An 11,362-nucleotide genomic window follows, 5' to 3' on the forward strand; every position below is an offset into this window, starting at 1 on the left:
TAGAAATTCTTCACGGATGGGCATAGTATGATTCATCCAAAATTCCTATTTATCAGCAACTTTCAAGACGACAACATGATAAAAAACACAATCGTACCAACGTACAATAATAAACTGCGCGTTTCTTTACAAAGTTCAAAACGTTTATCTTACGTTTCTCAAATGTTTTTAATTCGCTTATATTACATTTTAATCCACAATAATCTTTTTAATGAATTCAAAAAATTGTCGCATATATATTTTCTTTTTAATCTTACATATACATATTTTTTTTAATTTAAGTACTATTAAGTAACTATGATATTATTGTTATCTTACGTGAAACGAAACGGAAATTATTTTTTTCATAATTTTTATTAGTTTGACAGATGATAAGTGGCTGCCGTCCGAGGTGCGATCCGTCCGTGAATAGCCACTCCTATCTTGAGGAATATTATTTTGACTGAACAGTGTGGAACAAGGAATGTAGTATAGTGTTACACAAACGTGTTCGTAACAGTGAAATGGCTTAGTTGTTTGAGTGAATAGAAAATCAATTAAGATGAGTGGGCGATCGGGCCGTGGTGTTTGGGAAACTCTTCTCAAAGAAGCACAATAGAGACAGAGAGGAAAGGGCTACGGATATAGGCATGCCGACGAACGTAAAACAGCATTTACACGTGAGTAAGAATTCTGAAACTGGCATGCTGGAGGGCTTACCGCCTACTTGGTTGCGATTACTGAACACGCAAATTACACCCGCCGAGCAAAATGAATACCCTGACGCGGCCATCCAGGCCGTCAAGTTCCACATGTACACGATCAAAAAGGAGAAAGCGCAAGACGAGCCTTTCAAGCCTTTCGTGACCCAAGAGGTAATTACGGAGGAGGACAAAGAGATAGAAAAACTCTTGGATCATAAAAATGCTCACCAAAGCCAGGACTCTGATCTGTCGATCGGTCAGAGTAGTGAAGAGGAGATTACCGGTAATGATGTGCCATCATAGAGACATACCATGCCTGCCACCCGATCAAGAACAGCATCAAGAAGAAGGAAGCCATGATGGACATGACGGCTGTGATGCAAGACCTAACGCTTATAGGTGAAGATAATGATGAAAGTCCCATGTTGAGGAAGAAGGAGATGTCATACTCGACCCTGAGTGATGAGGAGATTTATGAGGAGCTGAAGAAGATTTGCAACCCGACGATCCTTATGTTCGGTTTGAGAGGATCAAGAAACTTGGTGCAGGTGCTTCAGGTATACAAGTTTTCATTACTACTTGAAATTAAACAAAATTTAATACAAACAATGGTATCCCATGATTATTTGAATATAACAGAAGTGTTAGTTCCAATATGTTAGAATACTGGCAATTTTACAACCAAGAATTTTTATAAGCACTAACAATTGTGAACTTAAGGAAATGCTAAGGTTACCCCACTGCCTTGATAATGACATTATCAATTTCAATTTGACCACATTATATTACAGAATTTGTTTAGTGTTATAAATAAGTCATGGCATATAAACATCCTTGTATTAATATAGTATGCATTTAATTGTTCAAAAAGTTGAAAACCTTAACATATTATACTATTGTCAAAATATAAATTGGACATATTTGATAAATGAATATTTCAACGGTCCAAGAACAAATATCTGTAATGTTTAGTTGTAGTATAAAGGTTTTAAGTTAAGTGAAAATATAAATATCAGTTACTCATTTCAAAACTATTGATTGATATTAAAAATTAATTTCTATTTCAAGGTGAGTAATTTATATTTATATTTTCACATAACTTAAAACCTTCATACTGCAACTAGAACATTTTGCAGAAGAGATTTTGTTCATGGCGACCATCGATTTATACTAAAGCCAAAAAATACATAGTCAAATTTACCAAACAATGAAAACTGGTATACAACTTAATGCATAAACAAAGCAGTGAATTTTTACATCTGTCAACCTTCTTAGAGTTATACTTGTGCACACAACTCTGTGATCATTTAATCCAATTTAACTCCATTGTTATTTTGAAATTAACAAAGCATTGTCTTGCTTGTCAAGGATCTGTTACATTTTGGATGATCTCTATAAATTATGTTTTCTGTGGCAATACAGATTTCATTATTATTATTATAATGAGTTGAACACTCAAACTCTAATAAAATATGTTATATGCTATACATAGGGCAATATATCAAATTATTATTATATTTGCTTTTGCTTGTAGCTTCTTCCACGCAGGGTGAAGGGAATTTTCTGGAATAAAAATCCCTTTACATATTTTCCCGGGGTAGAAAGCTTATAACTTTCCCAGGGTCTGTAACTATTTCCATGACAAATATCATAAAAATCCGTTCAGAAGATTTGAGAAATTAAACAACATATAGACAAATAGAAAAGGGGACTTTGTTTAATAATATTATTACTATATATACAGTGTCATTGATACAGTAAGGCAAACACTAAAATTAAGTAGGAAAATATAACAAAATTTGACATGTATAAGTGAAAGGTCATGTGTATTGGGTGATCTTCCCATTTGTTTGGCTATGCCACAGCTATTTCTATGAAAGTTAAAATGAACTGGAATTTGAAATATATAAAAACAACATGTATGCCTCAAAAACCCTACTCCTATTTACCTAAATGATTAGTATACAAGGAACACTGAAAACAAAATAATAACTGATGCAATTATTTAATACAAATAAGCTAAAACAAACAAATAATTTAAATGTTATTATATACTTAATAAATATATATATTTACCCATGCTGTAATGTGTTTTTGAAGTATACACAAAACAGTTAATTATAATTTGTAAACAAAACAAATTCAACTATCTCAATATGCTGGATTAGGGGGTAATTTATCGCCAAATTATGCTCAATTTGATCGAGTTTTGTTACAAATAAGATTCACTTTCAGCTTAGGAGAAATGATACATTTATAAAAATGATTATAAGATTTTTAAATTTTGGTCCAGATAATCTGTGGAATATATTAAAATCCAGTCCTAAAAATCTGTCTTATAAGAACCTAGATTATCTCTCATTATTATAGGTTTGTTGTATATGGACTCTTGTGTGGATGGAACCACAAGAAAAATTTTTGTTGCGTATAAACTGAATGCATTGTTAAACTTCACTATACTGTTCCTGATAAGAGCAATTCCTAAAATAAATAATCAACAATGAGCAAGTGCAGTCACACATTTATTTATATTTGTTATTTACCCATAACCGGAATATAAGGAAACAGGAGGAATAATTTCTAAAATAGATAGATATATAGATAGCCCAATCTACTTCATTTAGATATTGTTTTCATACTAATATGTTTTACTACTATTTATGGGCATTGGGCAATACTAAAATGGATCATCCACAGTGGCTTGCTACCAAAAAAAACACTCAAGGCTCACATCAGTCATTAGAAAATCTACAAAGTAGTTTAGTTGAATAAATCCGAAGAATCAACACTCTAAGTTGCAATTCTGACAATATTCAGTCAAGAGACTAAGTCACAGCTCCATTTAATTATGTGTTTTCATACAAATGATGCAAATAAACAAGTAAATAGTTCGCAAGGAAATACTTATTTCACATACAACAATCGTTAAACAATAATCCACTCTGTTCACACTGCAACCAAGCTAACAATGTAATTTATGCTGACAAATCACTAGAACATATTCTTTGATAAGATAGAATGCGGAGACTATTTTACTCTACACTATCTTTATAACTCCAGATCACTATCAATACTAGTAAAGTAATATTTGTTTTATACCTTTGTATCATATATATTTATCCAAAAATGAATGTTGGTATACATGAAAATTAAGGAATTCCCAGCAATAGAGGCAACCTTAGGGGAAGGCGAACCAGGCAAACCCCAGGCCTCATGCAGTGCTTTTGAGGACCTTTTCATTTACGATCTTCCCAACGACATTGTTAAAACAGGGGGTCTCACGTCTTTTGGGACTGCCACTGTCTAGCAATATTGAATCATTATGGAACAATTATATCAGCCCTGCATAAAATAAAACATTTTCTTTGTGAATTTGTTATTTTATTTAACTAGCTTACGTTGCATTTTTAATTAGTCGATGCCAAAATTGGTAACCAAACTGTTATGTTAACTTATTTTTGGTTTTAGTGGTTTTGAAAGTGGTTAATTTTTTTTTAAAAGTTTTTTTAAATCCACTGAAAAATTGTATGCACCAAAAAATCTGTGATTTAAATTACTTAAAAATTCTATCCAGATAGGTTTTACTTCTTTTAATATTGCAGCCCTGTTATCACAATTCATATAACAAATTATTTTCTTACAAACTTGTCATGTCTTAGGTACCTTGCACATTTATGTTGTTAGATCTGAATCTATATTTAGAGTAACAAGTTCTTGCAGCAATATATTGCCCAAGAATTTCTAGATCCGTTTACAATAGAGGCAATATATCATTAGTTCCATACAAACACGACTGGCTGCAAATCCAAGCATAAAAACACGCAGAAGTCAGCTTACTACGATTTCCACGGTAAAAATTGCTCGTAAACGTCTTCCGGTATTCTTACCAATCAAAACCTAAAGTATAAGTCTCATTGCAAAATGACGAGAAAGTGATCTCCCACAAGGTCCCTAACAATTGATAACAACGATTTATGCAACACGTTACTGTTTAATCATTACGTGGACTTGATAACGTTCGCTCAATATTTGAGTTCTGCAATACATTATGAATAAGCATAATGTTTATCCATATTACCTATCTTACAAAAGGATTAAGGGTGTTTTATAAGCCTTGAAATCGTGCGTTTTCGATACTCGCGTTCGCAGTGCATTCTCAAGTAAAAGTACATAGTTTCTGACATCTGCTGTCTTTTATATAAATATCGTAAAATCATACATTCACCCCTTTCGTCCAAGGGGTAAGCAGAGGCGCAACTAGTGCACCCACTTTTCGTAATGACGTGATAGGAGTAGTCTATCGCAATATCACATGAATTCCAGACTGAGTTGATATTGAACAAAAAAGCCCAATATCACCAAACGATTACATATCTATATTGTGTAAAAATATTGTTTGACAGTATTTTGCTATTACGTGACATAATATTTCGTTAAATGCACACAATTTCGCTTTAATAATAGGTAATCATTAATTTTTAAAAATATCTTGACTCAAATTATAATTGTGGACGAAAAATACCACCCAAATCTACTGTCGTATAACAAAAAATTAAATACAGTCTAATTGAGAACCTCCTCCTTTTTTGAAGTCGGTTAAAAAGACACTACGTGGGTGAATATTTAATTCTACCATTAGCCCACAGTTCCACTTGCATCAGTCTTTTCCTTCCTTTTTTAGTCTAAAGAGTTAAAACTAAACAAATAATGATTATTTTATTTAGTAAACGTTGTTACCAAATCTCAACCCTTTAGGTAATAAAAATGCTAGAATTTTTCATAAATCACGTACAACATGGAAAAGTATAAAATAACAATTACCCGACCTTGTACAATCATATGAACTATTTATAATCTTATCTAATCAAGACTGTCTACTTTCTTGGTATGATTATAATGCCGAAAGTGCTACGGTTGAGCACTGAAGTTGGCAGTGGATAAATTAATATGGTTTTACATTCAATGATACAATATTTTGGTTTAAAATTGTGTTTAATCCTTTGTTATTAGATTTGAATTAAGCCTAAAACAACCATGCTAAATCCTATTAATGAATAAATATAGTTAAAACAAACAAAACTAAATTAGTACTTTTATTGTGATAAGTAAGAGAAGTCAGTGCCAGAATAGAAATCAGGTCCAAGAAAACGAGTCATCCACTACAGTATTAAATAAAATATTGATGTGCTTGTTTTAGAATATAACGTGACGTCAATCGAAACGCTCTTACGCATTTTCTGTTATGCTATTTGTATTTAACCAACGCATTAAAACAAAATATTTACAAAAATCTATAACTTTCGAAATACTTATATTGATTGAGAAAACAATTATCGTTCCACATATCAAAGAGTGATTTATGGTGACGAAACTCCGATTGAAATAATATTAGAGGAAAAGTAATAGCGACCTTCACAATTACTGTTATTTCAAAGAATTTATTTGCAAACAAACGCTATGCACCCAAATTTAATAAACGCTCCCAATGTAGATTCATTGTCCATAAATTTTACTCCCATTTGGCTATATTTTGATGGTTTATTAAGACATTTTGTTTTCTCTACAGGTGTTGTGTTCATCGCCATAGATAGTAAGGATAATTCACGGGTGGCCATAAAAGATATAGACTTGACCAAACAATCCAAAAAGGAATTAATACTCAACGAAATAAATGTGCTCAAAGGGTTCCACCACAAGAACCTCGTCAATTTCCTCGACGCGTTCCTCAGCTACGACCATCTTTGGGTCGCTATGGAGCTGCTCGATGGTGGCTCTCTCACAGACGTGGTCACTGAAGTGGTGATGAAGGAAGGCCAGATAGCTGCCGTGTGCCATGAGACTCTTCAAGCAATAGCCTTCCTTCATTCAAAGGGCACAATTCATAGAGATATAAAATCTGACAACGTCCTGCTTGGAATGGACGGTACCGTTAAAGTGACGGACTTTGGTTTCTGTGCCAATATTGTAGGCGATGAGAAACGCCAAACCATGGTCGGCACTCCATATTGGATGGCTCCAGAAGTGGTTACAAGGAAGCAGTATGGAAAAAAAGTAGACGTGTGGTCACTCGGCATAATGGCTATTGAATGATCGAAGGAGAGCCGCCGTACATGAAAGAGACGCCTCTGAGAGCTCTGTATTTGATTGCGGCCATGGGGCGGCCGAAAATACCTCGATGGGAAAAGTTATCGCCCCAATTCCAAGATTTCTTGGACAAATGTTTGCAAGTGGATGTTGATTTAAGAGCGTCGGCGGAAGAACTACTCAAGCATCCGTTTTGGATTGCGCGATGGAACTAAGAACCTTAACGCCGCTCATTAAAGCCGCCCAGAAAATCCTGCACAAGAGTTACGACTGAGACTGGTAATGACTTTCATTCCCGTTTATTTTTTAAACAATATTACACTTTTGTAGCCATTTACAACTTTTGTATTTGTACAATTTTTTCCTTTTTGATATAAGAGTGCCAATATAAGGATAGACCATCGAATGATAACGTTTTTGTGGAAGATGATTGTGTAATTATTACTTTGTATAGTAACTACAGGGCATTGGACGCGGATGGATTGCATGGAATTGATTTAGGTATCGCATTAACGGCGCTCACTGTGTGTTAGTTGTAGGTGACGTTCATTATATTAGCATAAACTCGGAAGATATTTATTTGACAGCAAAAGCACGTTATCATTGGCTTGTAGATACGATATCAGCTTCTGATACACATCACATTGAAATACAATAATTTCGTCATCGTACTACCAATGTCGTTTGAGATTAGAAGAGTCCACTCTATGCATAGGTACAACATAATGCCATATATATATTAAATTAATACATTTACGAATTGGTTTGGATGCTTAATTAGTATTAAGAACATTCTGTCCAATTATTATATGGATAAGAACTGGTGCATACGTCAGTTGAGTATTTTTATATAATTAGATATATTCTCAAAACGAAGAGAAGGAAAATGATTTGCCTCAGTATGGATGTGATATGAATGACAAAATCAGATGTATTTTATAGGAATATTACATACGTAGGTCAACTGTTAATCACAGTATTAAAAATAGACATAACCCTTAATAATATGTCCAATACAAACACATACGTGACATCCGAAACGTATAAAGTTTTTTATTGTCTCCACCCTAAGAGTGTTAGACTTTGTATTGTAACAAATATTACTTTTTTATATCTTAAAAACAATAGCCGAAGACGTTGACGTATTATTACGTCATAATATACCGCAATCCAAGCTATGGTTCAGGCGGGTAGACGCGACGTCTGAAAGCCACGCCTTAACAAAACGCCACTTTAGGTAATTGAAAAGGCAATTCTAATCGATAGACTAGAAAACTAACTAGATAATGGGGTGCAATGAACGCGTATTTCTTCTCTTCGTTGGTAGGAAATATTTCGCATTTTTGGCCAAGTATTTTTGTTAGGTATCTAAGGCATCCGCTGTCTGATAGTTTAATGTATTGTAGAATAAACTATCGTGACTGAGCGAAACAATAACTATTTACCAAAAAATTGTATATACATAATATGTTTTTAGCTAGTCGTACTAATTTGCACATTTGATTTTATAGTTTTTTACGTTTTTAAAACCAACTTTACAATCGATGCAGTCCATTTTACATTCCTTTCCATAAATGTTCTTGATCAACAATTTCTTTAATATCTAACTCTCGTGTAGTCACTTTTGACAAATGTTTCTAAAAGACTGTTATTGTAACGTATTAACAAATCAAACTGACTGCTATGTTTGTAGTTCAAAATGGCGGAGATAGTTCAAAATAAATTCGTCATTTAAAATGTAAGCAATGAAATATAAGTTTATAATACTATTTTAATACAGTTTTCAAGTATTTTATCAATGTTTTATGCAGTAGAGCGTACAAAATATTATTACTAAATACAATAAGTGTTTTATTCGGTATATTATACTTACTATAAACTAAGTACTGACACAAGTTTTGCTATATAAACACCAATGGAAAAATAATATTTTTGTACGTCAAAATGACATTCTAGCATCTAATTATTTCTCTGTATGCTATTTATTTATCTAACCTACACTCCTAAAAGTAAAAAGAAGTATTCAAATACGAAAACAACGTGTACCTAATAGTTTTGTCGTAAATAATTTCATAATATCGGTCGACTGCTAAATGAGGAAATAATTGATTTATATATAAAACTTATTGTTACAATTTTAGTCTTTGTATTCGTTTGGAACATGTCAACTGAGTTTATTGTACGTAACGCATACGTGATGACCACACCTACGTGTTTTGATGGCACTTGTGACGTTATTTTATTATGCTATCAATTTTTCAAGTGACGAATAATTTACAAACTCGCTTAAAACTAGGGAAACAATATAAAAAAAACAACATTTTGCACGTGGTTGTAATTGAAATTCTCGCTATTTCTAAATTGGGTTAATATTTGTAAGAACAAAGATTCAAGTTGGTCACGCGTCAGCTTGGTGTATTTCCAGTTATTAAGTAATTATTTTTTGATTGTGGTATTTTTTTTAAGTTTTAAAAATTTTAGTCTACAATGAAATCACACTGTTTTGACTATCTCAACACTTGGGGATCAAAAACTATATTACGGTACATTGTAAGGTAGGATGATTTAATTTGCTTAATTATAGTATTTTTAGATGGTAGTCTGTAGCCGGTATCAACATTATCATAATCTGCAATAGCCAACCTAATTTCAAAACAAGCTTTAAACAGAGTAAACCTAATCTGGTGATTATTTTCATGATTCAACTAGTCATTAAATAAAAAAGTCAAGTCAAAACATAGAACCATTGTTCACCAAAAATGTAAATCAAAATAAAATATTTTTTATTTCTTGAAAAAATGTTTTCTCGAGTGAACTTAGGGTACGATATTTACTCATGCATTTGTAGAACATACCCTTCCTATTTATAAAAGTATTTTTTAATTACATCGCTTGAATATTAATGTGTGGACTAAGACCAATAGAAGAAATAAGAATAAAAAGTCTACAATACTCATGGAAACAAATGTTGCAGTAAACAATACCTCCCCCGCACTATACCGCGTAAAATCCATGAATATAAAAAATCAAATCAAAATGAGTTTTAAATATCAAGAGACGACGCAATAAAATAAAATACTTATTGCTACATTATTATAAAATGCTTTGAATGTTTAATTATTTCGCTATTAGAACTTTGATTAAAATTAAATTATCCAAGGAAAGAAGTGAATCAGCCATTTTAATTTTAATACAGAATGTTAATCAATGCAGTATTTTTAGTAATGACGTATATTTAAGTATTTTTATTATATTTTTAAGTTTTAAGCATTTTTATTTCGTCGGCGTCATTACGTCACCTATTTGATTAACTAACATTTAGTCGTAAAGTTCAGTCTATAGTTTTGTATTATTGATGAAACGTTTACATTTTCTCCTTTGCATATTATTTATACATAACTTTGGACGTGCTAATGAAGCAAACTGATGAGTTTAATGTATTGACTAAGCTCCTTCTTTTCTTGTATACTTAGTGTTATAAGCAAACCGTTCACGTATGTTACAAATTCATCCACCACGTGTGCCTGGTATATACACTGTAATTTTGTATTTTTTTTAAGATAGCAGTAGTTGTCTAGGTGTAGTCAAGGTTTTTTAGATGTGCAACGAAAATGTAAATGTACGAAGCTAGGCTCGCTTTAGCATAAGTTTATATACACCAATGATAGGTTTTCGAGCGTTGTATTCCAAATTGCCTATTAAATTATTTTTGTAAAGAAATGTTGTATTTTTAATCCTTTTAATATAAGAACCTATAATGTGTAGTCTATATATTAATATGTGTAGAGGAAACGTTGTAAGTTGTAACCCTCTTTAAGCACATTGCGCACGGTGGAGTGACATTTGGCATGAAAGAACTTATGTACAAAAATGCAGAGAAATACAATTGATGTATGTGTTAGAAATATTATATTAAATTCGAATATCTAATTTCGGCCACCGAGCAACCACCTACTTGTTAATGCTTCAATATTTCTTCTACTTCATTTATAAATATATTCCCCTCATATACATTATTCAAAGCATACAACGCCAATTGCAAAGGAATCATCGATGTCTTACGAACTTTAAAGAACAGGAATGAGGATTTGGAAGGACGCGAATATATCGGCTGTTTTTTATTTTTGATTTCCGAAAATCGCACCCCATGGAAAATACAGCTATCACTTCATGCTTTGTATAGCCAGTGATTCTGCTTTGATTGAGCTGGTATATTCACCCAAAATGCAGCTTTACGGCATTACTCTCATTTACCAGTACTTTTATCTTATTATGGTAAGTCATGCCTCCGACAATAAAGAAACGCAATAACTAAGATGTTTACAGCTCGAACGTTTTGTTTTGCAACGTATTCAAGTTTGACCAGTCGCCGTTAATGTACCTTACGCAATGACGGATAATATGTTTAACCATATCATTGCGTATCGAATCCGAAGGCTACTAACAAAACAATTTGAAGTGTTAAGAATCGAATGTTTTTTCACATTCTTTTAATTAGTTAGGTCTTAGTTAAATGAAGAACTTATAGCAGTAATATAATACCCGTGTGTAACATTCAGACATATCTTTAGATTTTGTTCCTTAGCATTCCATTG

The 11,362-nt window shown here is 32.5% G+C and overlaps 1 pseudogene; it reads left to right on the forward strand.

Moving 5' to 3' along the window:
- The first annotated feature begins 362 nt into the window (after positions 1 to 362).
- LOC119192976 lies at positions 363 to 8,691 on the forward strand (annotated as a pseudogene).
- The last annotated feature ends 2,671 nt before the right edge of the window (positions 8,692 to 11,362 follow it).

Source organism: Manduca sexta, unplaced genomic scaffold (assembly GCF_014839805.1).
Source record: "Manduca sexta isolate Smith_Timp_Sample1 unplaced genomic scaffold, JHU_Msex_v1.0 HiC_scaffold_3459, whole genome shotgun sequence".
Taxonomy (NCBI): domain Eukaryota; kingdom Metazoa; phylum Arthropoda; class Insecta; order Lepidoptera; family Sphingidae; genus Manduca; species Manduca sexta.